This window comes from Gorilla gorilla, chromosome 4 (assembly GCF_029281585.2).
Source record: "Gorilla gorilla gorilla isolate KB3781 chromosome 4, NHGRI_mGorGor1-v2.1_pri, whole genome shotgun sequence".
Classification (NCBI taxonomy): domain Eukaryota; kingdom Metazoa; phylum Chordata; class Mammalia; order Primates; family Hominidae; genus Gorilla; species Gorilla gorilla.
The window spans coordinates 98,408,269-98,424,981 of record NC_073228.2 but is presented as its reverse complement, the minus strand read 5'-3'; the positions used below and the strand labels follow the sequence as shown (position 1 = coordinate 98,424,981).

Here is a 16,713-nt window from a genome sequence, read left to right as displayed (position 1 = left end):
GGGGCATAGGTACTATTATAGGCAGCCACAACTAAAGTGAGGGGAAAAGTAGATAGTACAGCCTGTCAGGCACAAGGGAAAAAACAATGTAGTTAGAAAAATATGGTACTTTAAATGAAGTTTTTTTTTTTATAATTCTCTTTCCTTTCAAAATCCACAACCTCCCACACCTATCTTTTATTTTATGAAAAAGGAAGAGTTGATCTAAAGACTATCAGTGGTAAATAAGGGAATGTAGAGCATCTAGAAGTTTGTAAAAAATCCACCTGAGAAGATATGGGTAACAAGGTATCGTATTACATTATTTATCAGAATCTTGAGGGAATGGGTAGCAAGTGTTGGTGTTTGTCAGAATTGCCTGTAGAGGTGGGTATAGATACATGAACCTAAGCCCTACGCATCATGTACCTATTCCAGAATACCTGGTAATGACGTTCGGGTATCTCTATTTATAATCAGCTGTATAGATGATTTGAATGATTTGAAAATGATGACTATCATGTGTTCTTTCTATTTTTCTCTATTCACTTGTTATTAAGGCAATTAATCACATGGACAATTACGGAAAGAAATGAGGGCTACAACATCCACACTTGAGGACTGATATCAGTATTGCTTGGTATTGTTATCAATCAGTATTGTTAATGATATCTTTGATAATTTCCCTCTAATATCTCTATATTCTCTCAAAATAATCCCTTAAATATTATTGGGGTGAAAATAGTTTATCTAAGTAACTTTACCAAGTTTAACTGAGGGCTTAGTACAGTGATAGAATTCAATTGTCATCCTACCTATCTGGTCAGGATTCCTAGCATCCTATAAAGTAAAGTATTTCATATTCATCAAAAGTTCTAATGTGACATTTCTCCTGTGTGAAAAAAGTATGAATGGAACTTACATAACTTTTTAATATGGTGCTGGATTTTTCTCAGGGAGTTCATTATACTAAATCATTTTGTCAATTTTTAAATGATGAGGGCATATCTTTTCCAATGTATCATCTTCCAATGTATCAAGTTTAGGATTTTATACTTATAATGTTGTACTTATTGGTCTGGACAGCTCTATAAAGTAATGCAAAATATTATTGATTTTGGGAATTAGTGATATAATTAATTTTCTAGAAAATAAACTCTGAAATTAGATTTCACATTCCCCCTTTTTCTCCTCTAAATATGAGTCGACATATGTAAAAACCAGTCAGGTGGCCATTGCTATTTTATATGTAGTTATTTTATATATATCGCTATTTTGTTTTATTCATTATTTTGTTTTCACCAAACTTTAGGAATTTTTAAAGCATTAAGATCTTGGGCCATTGGAGAGGTGGGGGATGGTTCATGGAGAGGTAATAATGTACATATTCTTTCAATAGGTAGGAGGTAGCTAAACAAGTTTTAAGTGTACTATAATTTTCATTGTGACAAGTTCGCTATCACTTATTAACATTAAAAGTAATTGCGAGTTAGATGCTAGCTCTGTTTCTGGCACCATCTGAGTCTCCTGATATCTTCAGATCCTTCTATTTGGAACTTGCATAATCACCTTTTACATTCACAAATAAGTTACTGAGTCTCTGATGATAGTCATGAAAACAAATTTTAATTGAGTTTGGCATGTCAAAACCCTTTCTTGGGTTTTATGTTTGATGTACCATGCCACATTTTCAGTGAATAAAAACTGCCTCCTTGCATATTTATTATATATTCTCAGTTAGTGAGATTTTGTTACACAAGCAGTCACCTTATTATTTTTTATACGTGCACTTTGATATCACAGTGTTTCATTGTCAATTGACGTAATGTATCAGAAGTGGCACAGCTAATGAGCACACAGTTGCCTTTAGTTCATTTTACATCGTGAAACCCTACTGGGGAATAGGCTGTAAAACTTGGTGGAGGGGTTCTGACATTTTATAAATGTCATATGTCAATCCTACACTGTGATGGCTGTGAAACACTGTGTGCTGATGGTATCATAGTCATATGATAGACCATTTTCACTAGCAGGCACTAAAGAACAGGGTGTGTGTGTGTGCATATGTGTGTGAAAGACATTTCTGTTTGCAAGTAAACTTTAAGCTTTTTGGCCTGTGTATAGGAATCAAGAAAGAGTGGTCATTATTTTATTAATATAAATTAGTAGAGACAAAATCTTGGTGACAAAATACAAAATGTGTTATGAAAACTTAAATTCCACTTTTCTGTTCTTAAACACAAAGAATATTTTGATCTTAGAACAATAATTAAGGTATTTTCTGTTTCCATTGATCTAAATTGCAATTTGTATTGGAGGAGCAAAAAGTCAGGGCATCTTATTTAAACTTCGCCTTTTTTAAAGGTATGTTTTAAAAACTTGTTTATGGTATAAGGTGTTAACAGGTAAATTTGGTCAGTTATTCCTTAGTGCATGAGGGTTTGGATTTTTTGAATAAAGGAAATTGCATTATCAATTGCAGAATAACAAATGTAGTTTCATTTGTATTGCTTCTAGGAGTTTATGAACCATATTTTGTCTTGTGGTAACTAGAATTATGAACTTGGAATGTCATAGCAAATGATGGCCGGGGTATTTTCAGTTCTGAAATGTTTTTATTTGTAAACTGGTTAATTTAGTATTCAAATATACTTATTTTTTAAAATATAAAATTTATTTCCTCTGAGGCCAATTGTATGTGTCTGTGTTTACTGTTGTCAGAGGGCCTTTAATGGCTCACTTTGCCCTCTGTTGTGACCAACCAGAAAGCAAAGAGAGGACAAAAATGGAAAAAAAAAAAGATAGAGGCTGTGAAACTGTGGTGAAAGGGGAGATAATAACAACACAGTTAAATGAGATTCGGCGAGTCTTCTGATCTGTGAATATTTTTATTAGAAACATTTGTCAACCAGATCGGCATCTTCCAGTGTTACCTCTTCTCTAGTTGATACGGGTCACCCCCCCTCACCTGCCGTATTATTCCCTCTCTTGCCAGGCTAAAAGCAGGAGCAGCACTGCCCTGCAATTATGTAATGTCTTATCATTGTCAGGACACCTTCACTTACAACAATCCCTGCCATACACTTATGCCGCAGGGAGGCAGGCATTATTTTTTCTATTTCAGAGAAACGACTTGTCTTCGTTTCATGTGACTAGTAAGAAGCAGAGCCAGCAATGTTTCATGACTTTTATCATTTCTAGCCCAGTATTCCTTCCACCACACAAAGTATTTGCCCCATAAATATATTTAGGTTTCTTCCCATGCTAGAGATTTTTATGCAAACTTAATAATTAATAACTTAAAGCAAAAGTGGGGTTTATTGAAAGTTTTCTGGGCCAAACAGATGTGCATCTTCTGGGTCCTGTCTTCTGGGCATGATCTAATATTGTATGCAGTATTTAATGATTATCATTCAAAAAATGAGGCGAGAAATCAATTGCTTTGTAAAATCATGATAGTATTAAGCTACAGCCTTTTTAATGACTCTCTCTGTGGCCAGGCCTCACCATGGTGACTTGAGTGTGTGGCACACCTTGGGAACTCCTGTTCGATTTTATCGGGGACAGGATGAATAGTGGTGCAGGGGAGCCTCACCATGGAGAGATTGCCACAGCTTTTCCCCTGTTCTCCTAGGATCCACTTAATGCGTTTACTAATTATGTTAGAATTGTGAAATTTAGCGGAAAGGACTGTGGGAATGAGTTGTTTTTGTTGTGACGACTCCTTTAACTTGCCAACTTGAATTTGAACCTTCTACTTTACAGGACCCCAATTCTTCTTTATACAGAAACAAATATATATTTCTAAGTTTTAAAACTTCCCACTCCACAATTTAAAATAGCTTTTGTGAAATTTTTACTGAGAAGGCCACTTTGTGGGAAACTCCAGCATCATATTTACTAATAAACACTGATATTAGAGCTAGCAATTTGTTTATTTTTTAAAAGGGTGGTGGTTTGTTTCTTTTTCATTGCCATTGAAATTATCCCTAATATATGGACCAATTGTCTTGACTGAATTAGTAATATATGTTTTAATACTTTTCCAAATTTTTAAGTAAAATTTGGTTTTAGGATTCCTACTTTTATATTTTAAATTTGGGATTAAATATTAGTTTTGAGATATTGTTGAAAAAGTTTTAAGACATATTATAACTTGAAAAGATTTAGAAAATTTCCATGTTAAGCTGAAAATTATATTTCTATTAAAACTAGGTAGCATTGTAAAAATTGTGTGTGGTAAAAAAGTTAGGCCTCAGTTGTTTTTCTTCTTTTTTTGTTATCTAGTTGTCTCCATAGCAAATATGTGTATATGCAATTGTGTGTTGGTTGGACTTATGAGTAATGTAAACAATGTGTCTAGTGTTGAAGTGCTTCTTATGAACATCTTCTTTTTAAAAGTAAGAATAATATTAGTTTTACTTTTAAGTGTGTTACCTGACATAGCTTGTTACTGCTCTATCATCTGAAAATAATTGTAACTTATAACTTTCATTTCCTTTAAATGAAGAAGGCAACAATTTGAAAATATCATTTTCTCATGAAAGCTAAAAATAAGAACTTTGTTTTTTTGGCAGTATTGTTATAAATTATCTGCCTAAACTATTAACTGTAAATACATTGTTAGAGATGTGCCAAGAGGAGACAACCCATTACATTTTCTTTGTTTAAAACTATCTGGTTCTGTTGTTGGGTAAGACAATTTATTCATACAATCATATAAAAATCATATTTAATAAAGAACAATCCAAGGCAAAGAGAAAAACATGTCTTTATCCATAAGCAACCAGATGAGAAATGGATTTTTATTCAGTCAGATCCTTTTAGTCAATGAAACAGCATTTTCATGCATATTGCACTCAAGTGATAATTAATATACTCTAATTCGGGACATGATGCTTGAATTGATGTACTGTCATCAATACCCCGTGTTAAAATCAAACCTTGACAGGGGTTTAACACCCTGGAACAGGTCATCATATATAATACTCTTTGCCTCTCAGTATTTGTCTTCAACCAAGCAAAGTATTACAAGATGGGGTAAGAAAAAAAGGGAAATAATTACAAATGAAGAGTGACGCGGGCTGTGAATAGAACATATGTTAGGCTAGGCAGAGGCATCAGTGAATTATATCATTTCATGATGAAGCGGCACTGGGGCTGAACGGGCCTATTTTAAAACTTGATGTATTTTATCTCTACTGTCATCTTTGGAGAAAGACTTGGTATAATTGAGAGTCAACTCCAATCTGCATGACTCAAGCATGAAGTGGGGGCCAGATGAGCTCTGCTATGGAGGCCAGGGAAGCTTCTAATAAGATAAAATGAACAATCACCTTTTATGCCTTTCAGTTACAAATGCATTCGGTGAATACAGTTTTCAGAGTTATGGCTTCCAAATGTCACTGATATTGCAAAGTTTAGGAAGTATTCTGATAATTAAGATATAAAAGGAGACCAGCTCATTTGAACACTCATTTTAGAGGGATAAAATCAAAACCTGTTTTATGTTAGTTAGTCTTTCTTTGTGAAAACCTATTAGATGTAATCAGCATAACTTGGTCATAATGTGTTTTCATTATGTTTGATTTTATTTGGCTATTTTATGAAAATCCTTGTCATTTTTGCATGTATTAGGCTAAATGTCCTTTAACACCCACACACATGCCTCTTCTTTCCTGAAATTTATGGTGATATTTTCTGCCAGAAGAAATCACTCACTTCTCTGAATACTTTAAGTACTTAGTCTCACAACTGTGCTCCATATTTCACAATGTTTTCTGTTTTAAGCACTCATATACAGGGTTTATCTCATCAACTAGGCTAAAATCTCCTCAAGGGCACAAGCCATAGTTCTCATTGCATATCTACCATACTGCTAGGAGCACCACCTTGTATAGCAGGTAATCAGCAATGTTTGTTAGGTGAGTAAGTAGTTTTGGTTTACAAGTATATATTTTATATATATATATATATATTTATTAGGTTTAAGGATAGTTCATAATTTTCACACTCATTACTTTCCAACTAATCAATCAACATTGTTTGGTTTGAAAAAATTATGAAATGTCTGTGTGACACTAAGTTGGGGGATGTAATGGGGATAAAATTAAGTATGAACAGTTACCACTTATGTCCACATAGAATTTACACACTTTTTCTTTCTACCCATAAATTCTCTTCCTAACTTCCTGGAAATTCAGTAGGAAGTAGCATTAACTCAATCTCAAATTTCTAAAAGGCAATTTAAAAGTGAAAGAGGCTATGCAGAATTGTTAGTGATAAAGATGGTCAGGAAACCCTGTGATTCAATATTAGGGCCAGCCAATCAATGTTTCCTATGAATTTCCTATCATACACCTATTAATCCTCTGTATCGAGTAAAACCTATCCATATAGAAGACCAGCAAACTTCAGCTCACTCCGTGTCAGCAAGTGTACTGACTCAATCCGTCAAAGTAGACAGCATTGATGTCTCCCTTTTTATTTTCTCTGCCATCTCTTTTCCTCCCTAACCCCCTAAAATGTGCTACCTGTCAATTGTTTACTTGCATCTATAACAGAAAAGTTGCTTCTTTATTTAAAGTCTAATTAAAGACTACACTTGGAAGCACATTTAGCAAATTCAAAGTTTTTTTTGAAATACATAGTAATAATTTTGTTTAGCCATAGCCTTTGAGCTTCATTCTTTATATTGGCAAACATAAGCAGACCTTGCTATTCTTTTCAGATTTTGGAAGTCTTTTTATAAACATTAATATGATTGAAACATTATTACCGTTTCCTGTTATACAGTCCTACATGTCTACCAAGAGTACATGTTTGTGTTCATTACCTTTAAAAATAACTGAGATATATCAATTACCATCTCATTTTTTTACAAGTTTGCAAAAACTCATCATTTCTTAAATTTTCTTAAAATTTTGATATTAAGTAAATTTAATTCAAATAAATTAACATATAGCAGTAATGGGACAATTGAATAAGACTGAATTACAATTTATAAATGTATATGCTTTTGGAGCTATTTATCATTTTTTAGGAAATACTTTGTGAAATAAAAATGAATAACTAGATCTGTTATCATTCTAGCATAATTTAAACCAAGGTTAGGTATATGCACTTTTACAGAGGAAGACAGGGATTATACAACCTTAGTGCATGTCATCTTTTATGTTAACAATTAATTATTTTTAAATATATATGTTAAGTATTCTCATGATCTCCTAATATGTATAAACTGGATACAATATTGTATTAGGTGAGATATTATGTGTACTATATCATGACACCAATTTTGTCATTTAAATTTTTAATAATATGGTTATTCATTTGTAAAATATTATAAGACGTCATGAGGGAAATTTATATTTATATAAGAATTTGCCCACAATTGTCTGTTTTTAAATAATTTTGTATTGGTCAATTGTCTATAAAAAAATCAAAGAAAGATGTTTTTATTTCTTTGCCCTCATTTTCCAGAGGAGGAATAGATACAAATATTTAGTAATTTTTACCAAGACAAACTGAAATAGTTATTGGCTCTAGCTAAGGAACTCATGAATGCCGACACCCTGTTCCTTGTTCTAATATATTTCAAAAATTAATTATCTCTTTTTACTTAAGCTCCCAAAAGCCATTTAAACTTCTATAATTATTATTAGCACCATAGCTCTGCCTTCAGTATTAAGCTTTTAGGTGTTAAAATAAAATTCACATTAGGAATTTCAAATTATGAGGGACAGTAGAATTCACCTTAACAGTTTTTAGTCATGAATTTGAGTAATGCTAATGTTAACCTGAAACAAGAAGGATTTACATGTGTGTTACAATGTAAGATTGAATTCAGGCAAGGAATGGTGGCTCATGCCTGTAATCTCAGCACTTTGGGAGACAGGAGGGTCACTTGAGCCCAGGAGTTTGAAACTGGCCTGGGCAACACAGTGAGACCCCATCTCTACAAAAAAGAAAAGTAAATTACCCAAGTGTGATGGTGCTCACCTGTATTCCCAGCTACTCAGGAGGCTGAGATGGAAGGATTGCTTGAGCCCAGGAGTTTGAGGCTGCTGTGTGCCCTGATCATGCTACTGAACTCCAGCCTGGGTGACACAGCAAGATTCTGTCGTTAAAAAAATAAATAAATAAATAAAGATCGAATCTATAGTTATCCAGTCAGTGCCCAATCCCTAATCCTTAAGAAATTTCATAGTTTAGCTTGTATGGAATTCAACTTTATTAAAACGGAAAAAACATGGAAGTGCACTTAAAACTGAATGGAAACAAAAAAAATAAAGCCTTTTGCTTTGTTGGTGATGTGCAATATGCTGAAGAGAAAGTTGTGAGTTCCTGCAACTGAGTTACCTGCTTATTTATTACTCACCCACGCAGTGCGAATTGAGGGTTACCTTACCCTGTCACCTATCCTAAGAGCTGATAAAAAAGGAAAGCTTGGGTCAGACTAAATATTTCTCTGTGGTGACACATTTTTACATCTTGACAACGAACTACCTTGCCAACTGATTCTCCAGCTGCTCAAATACAAGATGAACGTATTCAAAGGAATCCCACTGCTGCTACTTTTTGGAAGGAGGCAGATCATCATTTCAACACTAAACTACTCGAAGGAATCTGATTTTTGGCAATTCTATAGATTCAGACCCCTCCTAACTTTCTTCTAATGTGCCCAGGACAGAAATCTACATGAATGAGATGTGAGAAAGGAGGGGAAAAAGAAAAAGCAGTAACAAAATGAATCAAACAGATGAAATGGAACCTCAAAAATAAGGTGTAAACATTCCCTATGGCAGTTCAAATTCATTTTTTTCCATCCTGAAATGAAGAGTGCTTACGTCCCACACAAATAAGCGTTGCCTTCAAATTTCTGGGCATTTTTAACTTTGGCTTTCTCTGAGCTGATGGCAAATTGAAGAGATCAGCATTTCCACAAGTCTTCTTAGTTATGCATTTTTATCATAGCTAAACTATGGGAGAAAGAAGAAACTACTGACATCAGTAAATTGTCTAAGGCTCCTATTTAAGTGAGCAGTATGCTAAATGCAGTTGACACCTGGAGTAGATCACGCTTAAGACCCGCCATTCTTACTTTTTTCTTCGGGACGGAGTCTTGCACTGTCACCCGGGCTGGAGTGCAGTGGCGCAATCTCGGCTCACTGCAACCTCCATCTCCTGGGTTCAAGTGATTCTCCTTGCCTCAGCCTCCCAAGCAGCTGGGATTACAGGCAACCACCACAACACCTGGCTAACTTTTTTGTATTTTTAGTAGAGACGGGTTTTCACTATGTTGGCCAGGCTGGTCTCAAATTCCTGACCTCATGATCTGCCCACCTTGGCCTCCCAAAGTGCTGGGATTACAGGTGTGAGCCACCACGCTCAGCACACCCGCCACTCTATACAACAAAAATATTTTCAGCAACAATAATAAACTGAAAATAATAATAGTGATGACGCTGGGTGTGGTGGCTCACGCCTGTAATCCCAGCACTTTGGGAGGCCGAGGTGGGCGGATCACTTGAGGTCAGGAGTTTGAGACCAGCCTGGCCAACATAGTGAAACCTTATCTCTACTAAAAATAGAAAAATTAGCTGGGTGTGGTGACAGGTGCCTGTAATCCCAATTACTCACAAGGCTAAGGCAGGAGAATTGCTTGAGCCTAGGAGGTGGAGGTTGAAGTAAGCCAGGATTGCGCCACTGCACTCTAGCCCGGGCAACAGAGTGAGACTCCATCTCAAAAATAGTAACAATAATAACAATAATGGTGATGATAGTAATGTCTTGTGGGGACATATATACTGAAAGTTTTTCTTTATTGAACTCTGAGTGTATAATGTCAATAAAAACAGTAAATGATTAAATATCTCAGCATGGGAAAAGGAAAAAACATAATTAATACTTTGTAATCATATTGGTGTATTTTTTGGAAAAGGAAAAACACTTTACATTTTAAAATTTTAAACACAAATATAACTCCAAGTAGTCATATAGAAGAAGACATTGAAGTAGCTCAAGTTCTGTTTCTTCATCTTTATCTCACTGTGTTATCATATGTTATTTTGAATCTACTATTTAGATGCAGGAATATGTCATAGTACAGGATTTAGAGATAATAACTGTATTTGAAGCCAGCCTGAACAATTTAGAGTGGTTATGTATTTACTCTGGAACTTGGTCTTGATATGATCACATGCAGCCGAGTTTCCGTGTGCCTGGGCTGATGAAATAACATTAAGTTCTCTGAATTAACTTCCATGTTGAATAAAATGTTTATTAAAGGATAAGTAATAAAAATATGCTCATTTGAAGCTTGCGTATATATTATTACAATTCAACTAAAACCACAATAGCAGTTGTTTAGAATTTAGACCAATAAAAGATTTTTAAGGAGGATTATTTTATTACTGACATTATTTAGTATTACCAGTGTATGGTGATAGTAAAATACAGACCAAGTTTTTGTGGATGTTATTAATATATTAAAATTTTCTGGTGGCTGGCAAGATGGCTAAATAGGAACAGCTCTGGTCTGCAGCTCCCAGCAAGATCAACACAGAAGGCAGGTGATTTCTGCACTTCCAACCCAGCTCATCTCACTGGGACTGGTTAGACAGTGGTTGCAGCCCAGAGAGGGCAAGCAGAAGTGGGGAGGGATGTCCCTTCACCCGGGAAGTGCAAAGGATCAGGAAACTCCCTCCCCTAGCCAAGGGAAGCCGTGAGGGAATTTGCCATGAGGAACGGTGCACTCCGGCCCAGATACTATGCTTTTCCCATCATGTTTGCAACCCCCAGACCAGGAGATTCCCTCGGGTGCCTACACCACCAAGGCCCTGGGATTCAAGCACAAAACTGAGTGGCCATTTGGGCAGACACCGAGCTAGCTGCAGGAGTATTTTTTTCATACCCCAGTGGCGCCTGGAACACCAGCAAGACAAAATGGTTCACTCTCTTGGTAAGGGGGCTGAAGCTAGGGAGCCAAGTGGTCTATAATGGATCCCACCCCCACGGAGCCCAGCAAGCTAAGATCCACTGGCTTGAAATTCTCGGTGCCAGCACAGCAGTATGAAGTCAACCTGGAATGCTCGAGCTTGGTGGTGGGAGGGGTGTCAGCCATTACTGAGGTTTGAGTAGGCAGTTTTCCCCTCACAGTGTAAACAAAGCCACCTGGAAATTCAAACTGGGTGGAACCCCTGCAGCTTAGCAAAGCCGTTGTAGCCAGACTGCCTCTCTAGATTCCTCCTCTCTGAGCAGGGCATCTCTGAAAGAAAGGCAGCAGCCCCAGTCAGTGGCTTATAGATAAAACTCCCATCTCCCTGAAACAGAGGCTTTGGGCGCAGCTTCAGCAGACTTAAATGTACTTGCCTGCCAGCCCTAAAGAGAGCAGTGGATCTCCTAGTACAGGGCTCAAGCTCTGCTAAGGGACAGACTGCCTCCTCAAGTGGGTCCCTGACCCCCATGCCTCCTGGCTGGGAGACATCTCCCAGCAGGGGTAAACAGACCCCTCATACAGGAGAGCTCTGGCTGGCATAAGGTGGTTGCCCCTCTGGGACGAAGTTTCCAGAGGAAGGAACAGGCAGCAATCTTTGCTGTTCTGCAGCCTCTGCTGGTGATACCTAGTCAAACAGGGTCTGGACTGGACCTCCAGCAAACTCCAGCAGACCTGCAGCAGAAGGGCCTGACTGTTAGAAGGAAAACTAACAAACAGAAAGGAACAGCATCAACATCAACAAAAAAGATGTCCACACAGAAACCCCATCTGAAGATCACTAACATCAAAAACAAAAGGAAGATAAATCCATGAAGATGAGAAAAAACTAGCACAAAAAGTCTGAAAATTCCAAAACCAGAATGCGTCTTCTCCTTCAAAGGATCACAAGTCCTCACCAGCAAGGGAACAAAACTAGATGGAGAATGAGTTTGATGAATTGACAGAAGAAGGCTTCAGAAGGTGGATAATAACAAACTCCTCTGAGCTAATGGAGCTTGTTCTAACCCAATGCAGGGAAGCTAAGAACCTTGAAAAAAGGTTGGAGGAATTGCTAACTAGAATAACCAGTTTAGAGAAGAACATAAATGACCTGATGGAGTTGAAAAACACAGCATGAGAATTTTGTGAAGCATACACAAGTATCAGTAGCCAAATTGATCAAGCAGAAGAAAGGATATCAGAGATTGAAGATCAACTTAATGAAATAAAGCATGAAGACAAGATTAGAGAAAAAAGAATGAAAAGGCATGAACAAAGCCTCCAAGAAATATGAGACTATGTGAAAAGACCAAACCTACGTTTGATTGGTGTACCAGAAAGTGACAAGTGAATGGAACCAAGTTAGAAAACACTCTTCAGGATATTATCCAGGAGAACTTCCCCAACCTAGCAAGAGAGGCCAACATTCAAATTAAGGAAATATGAGAACACCACAAAGATACTCCTTGAGGAGAGCAACCCCAAGACACATAATTGTCAAATTCACCTAGGTTGAAATGAAGGAAACAATGTTAAGGGCAGCCAGAGAGAAAGGTTGGGTTACCCACAAAGGGAAGCCCATCAGACTAACAGCGAATCTCTCTGCGGAAACCCTACAAGCCAGAAGAGAGTGGGGGCCAATATTCAACATTCTTTTTTATTTTTTGAGACATAGTCTTGCCAAGGCTGGAGTGCAATGGCACAATCTCAGCTCACTGCAACCTCCACCTCCACAGTTCAAGTGATTCCCCTGCCTCAGCCTCCTGAGTATCTGGGATTATAGGTGTGCACCACCACACCCAGCTAATTTTTGTATTTTTAGTAGAGACAGGGTTTCATCATGTTGGTCAGGCTGGTCTCAAACTCCTGACCTCGTGATCCACCCACCTTGGCCTCCCAAAGTGCTGGGATTACAGGTGTGAGCCACAATGCCCAGCCAACATTCTTAAAGAATTCTCAACCTAGAATTTCATATCCAGCTAAACTAAGCTTCATAAGTGAAGGAGAAATAAAATCCTTTACAGACAAGTAAATGCTGAGGGATTTTGTCACCACCAGGCCTGCCTTACAAGAGCTCCTGAAAAAAGCACTAAATATGGAAAGGAAAAACCAGTATCAGCCACTGGAAAAACATACCAAATTGTAAAGACCATTGACACTATGAAGAAACTGCATCAACTAATGGGCAAAATAACCAGCTAGCATCATAACGACAGGATCAAATACACACATAACAATATTAACCTTAAATTTAAATGGGCTAAATGTCCCAATTTGAAGACATAGATTGGCAAATTGGATAAACAGTTAAGACCCATCAGTGTGTTGTATTCAGGAGACCCATCCCACGTGCAAAGGCACATATAAACTCAAAATAAAGGGATGGAGGAATATTTACCAAGCAAATGGAAAGCAAAAAAACAAAAACAAACAAACAAACAAAAAACAGGGGTTACAATCTTAATCTCTGAAAAAAACAGACTTTAAACCAACAAAGATCAAAAAAGACAAAGAAGGGCATTACATAATGGTAAAAGGATCAATGCAACAAGAAGAACTAACTATCCTAAATTTATATGCACCCAATACATGAGAACCCAGATTCATAAAGCAAGTTCTTAGAGACCTACAAAGAGACTTAGACTCCCTCACGATAATACTGGAAGACTTTAACACCCCACTGTCAATATTAGACAGATCAATGAGACAGAAAATTAACAAGGCTATTCAGGACTTGAACTCAGCTCTGGACCAAGCAGACCTAATAGACATCTACAGAACTCTCCACCCCAAATCAACAGAATATATATTCTTCTCAGCACCACATCATACTTATTCTAAAATTGATCACATTATTGGAAGTAAAACACTCCTCAGCAAATGCAAAAGAATGGAAATCATAACAAACAGTCTCACAGACCACAGTGCAATCAAATTAGAACTCAGAATTAAGAAACTCACTCAAAACTGCACAACTACATGGAAACTGAACAACCTGCTCCTGAATGATTACTGGGTAAATAACGAAATTAAGGCAGAAATAAATAAGTTCTTTGAAACCAATGAGAACAAGGACACAATGTATCAGAATCTCTGGGACACAGCTAAAGCAGTGTTTAGAGGGAAACTGATAGCACTAAATGCCCAGAAGAGAAAGTGGGAAAGATCTAAAATTGACACCCTAACATCACAATTAAAAGAACTAGAGAAGCAAGGCAAACAAATTCAAAAGCTAGCAGAAGATAAGAAGTAACTAAGATCAGAGCAGAACTGAAGGAGATAGAGACATGTAAAACCTTTCCAAAAATCAATGAATCCAGGAGCTGTTTTTTTAAAAGATGAACAAAATAGACTGCTAGCCAGACTAATAAAGAAAAAAAGAGAGAAGAATCAAAAAGACACAATAAAAAATGATAAATGGAATATCACCGCTGATCCCACAGCAATACAAACTACCACCAGAGAATACTATGAACACCTCTATGCAAATAAACTAGAAAATCTAGAAGAAATGGTTAAATTCCTGGACACATACACCATCCCAAGACTAAACCAGGAAGAAGTTGAATCCCTGAATAGACCAATAACAAGTTCTGAAATTGAGGCAGTAATAGTCCACAAACCAAAAACAGCCCAGGATCAGACAGATTCACAGCCGATTTCTACCAGAGGTACAAAGAGGAGCTGATACCATTCCTTCTGAAACTATGCCAAAATATAGAAAAAGAGGGATGCCTCCCTAACTCATTTTATGAGACCAGCATCATCCTGATACCAAAACCTGTCAAAGACACAACAAAAAAAGAAAATTTCAGGCCAATATCCCTGATAAACCTCAATAAATCCTCAATAAAATCCTCAATAAAATACTGGCAAACTGAATCCAGCAGCACATCAAAAAGCTTATCCACCATGATCAAGTCACTTTCATCCCTGGGATGCAAGGCTGGTTCGACATACACAAATCAATAAACGTAATCCATCACATAAACAGAACCAATGACAAAAACCACATGATTATCTCAATGATGCAGAAAAGGCCTTTGATAAAATTCAGCAGCCCTTCATGCTAAAAACTCTCAATAAACTAGGTATTGATGGAACGTATCTCAAAATAATTAGAGCTATTTATGACAAACCGACAGCCAGTATCACACTGAATGGGCAAAAACTGGAAGCATTCCCTTTGAAAACCGGCACAAAACAAGGATGCCCTCTCTCACCACTCCTGTTCAACATACTATTGGAAGTTCTGGCCAGGGCAATCAGGCAATAGAAAGAAATAATGGGTATTCAAATAGGAAGAGAGAAAGTCAAATTGTCTCTGTTTGCGGATGACATGATTGTATATTTAGAACACCCCAACGTCTCAGCCCAAAATCTCCTTAAGCTGATAAGCAACTTCAGCACAGTTTCAGGATACAAAATCAATGTGCGAAAATCACAAGCATTCCTGTACACCAATAATAGACAAACAGAGAGCCAAATCATGAGTGAACTCCCATTCACAACTGCTGTAAAAAGAACAAAATAGCTAGGAAAATAACTTCAAGGGATGTGAAAGACCTCTTCAAGGAGAACTACAAACCACTGCTAAAGGAAATAATAGAGGATACAAACAAATGGAAAAACATTCCATGCTCATGGATAGGAAGAATCAATATCGTGAAAATGGCCATACGGCCCAAAGTAATTTATAGATTCAATGCTACCCCCATCAAGCTACCATTGACTTTCTTCACAGAATTTGAAAAAACTATTTTAAATTTCATATGGAATCAAAAAGAGCCCGTATAGCCAAGACAATCCTAAGCAAAAAGAACAAAGCTGGAGGCATCACACTACCTGACTTCAAACTATACTACAAGTTTACAGTAACCAAACCACCATGCTACTGGTTCCAAAACAGAGATATAGAGCAATGGAACAGAACAGAGCCTCAGAAATAATGCCACACATCTACAACCATCTGATCTTTGACAAACCTGACAAAAAACAAGCAATGGGGGAAGGATTCCCTATCTAATAAATAGTGCTGTGAAAACTGGCTAGCCATATGCAGAAAACTGAAACTGGACCCCTTCCTTACACCTTATACAAAAATTAACTCAAGATGGATCAAAGATTTAAATGGAAGACCTAAAACCATAAAAACCCTAGAAGAAAACCAGGACATAGGCATGGGCAGAGACTTCAAGACTAAAACACCAAAAGCAATGGCAACAAAAGCCAAAATTGACAAATGGGATCTAATTAAACTAAAGAGTTTTGCACAGCAAAAGAAATATCATCAGAGTGAACAGGCAACCTACAGAATGGGAGAAAATTTTTGCAATCTATCCATCTGACAAAGGGCTAATATCCAGAATCTACAAGGAACTTATTCATATTTACAAGAAAAAAACAAACAACTGTATCAAAAAGTGGGCAAAGGATATGAACAGATACTTTTCAAAAGAAGACATTCATGTGGCCAAGAAACATATGAAAAAAAGCTCATCATCACTGGTTATTAGAGAAATGCAAATCAAAACCACATTGAGATACCATCTCACACCAGTTAGAATGGCGATCATTAAAAACTCAGGAAACAACAGATGCTGGAGAGGATGTGGAGAAATAGGAATGCTTTTACACTGTTGGTGGGAGTGTAAATTAGTTCAACCATTGTGGAAGACAGTGTGGTGATTCCTCAAGGATCTAAAACCAGAAATTCCATTTGACCCAGCAATTCCATTACTGGGTATATACCCAAA

General features: G+C 36.9%; 2 protein-coding genes across 9 annotated transcripts in view; one reads left to right on the top strand and one right to left on the bottom strand.

Moving 5' to 3' along the window:
• LOC109026970 (ERV-BabFcenv provirus ancestral Env polyprotein-like) overlaps nt 1-16,713 on the bottom strand; it is a 266,355-nt gene that overhangs the window by 70,556 nt on the left and 179,086 nt on the right. For 3 of the 6 annotated variants that reach the window (XR_008679843.2, XR_008679837.1, XR_008679836.2), the window contains one exon: nt 7,981-8,098. The exons of the other annotated variants lie outside the window; for them this stretch is intronic. The gene's annotated coding sequence lies outside the window, so the exon portion shown is untranslated. The remainder of the gene's footprint in view (nt 1-7,980; nt 8,099-16,713) is intronic. 6 annotated transcript variants of the gene reach the window in all.
• Nucleotides 1-16,713, top strand: part of KIAA0825 (KIAA0825 ortholog) — a 473,030-nt gene that overhangs the window by 317,818 nt on the left and 138,499 nt on the right. For 2 of the 3 annotated variants that reach the window (XR_010133628.1, XM_063705867.1), the window contains exon 23: nt 540-5,178. The exons of the other annotated variant lie outside the window; for it this stretch is intronic. The gene's annotated coding sequence lies outside the window, so the exon portion shown is untranslated. Of the gene's footprint in view, nt 1-539; nt 5,179-16,713 lie in introns of those variants that run through there. 3 annotated transcript variants of the gene reach the window in all.